Below are 485 nucleotides of genomic sequence, written 5' to 3'. Positions count from 1 at the left end.
TCTGTTCTTAGACCTGTTCTCTTCATTCTATCCACTCAGTCGCTCACCAGTGTCATAGATCATCATCCAGTGTCTCACCAATTGTACGCTGATGACACTCACATATACAAATCTAGCCACCCAACTGAAATTGATGCTACCATCCAAGGTGTAGAAAGGTGCATTGCTGATGTGAAATCATGGATGACATGTAACAAGCTGCAGATGAATGATGATAATACTGAGGCAATTCTGATCACAACACAAAGACTTTCTCATTCACATCCTTTACCTCAAACAATAAATATCAACAACACCAACATTAAATTCACACAATCAGTACAAAACCTAGGTGTTACTCTGGACAGTACTCTCACATTGCACCAACATTTCATGAACATATCCAAGGCTGCATATCTTGGGCTGAGATGCATCAGCTCAATTCACAAATATCTTTCAGTTGATGCCACTAAAACACTTGTGTGTTCATTAGTACTTTCAAGACT

The sequence above is a fragment of the Sinohyriopsis cumingii genome, chromosome 14 (assembly GCF_028554795.1).
Source record: "Sinohyriopsis cumingii isolate HCF-2022 chromosome 14, ASM2855479v2, whole genome shotgun sequence".
Lineage (NCBI taxonomy): Eukaryota > Metazoa > Mollusca > Bivalvia > Unionida > Unionidae > Sinohyriopsis > Sinohyriopsis cumingii.
This window is presented reverse-complemented; position numbering follows the sequence as displayed.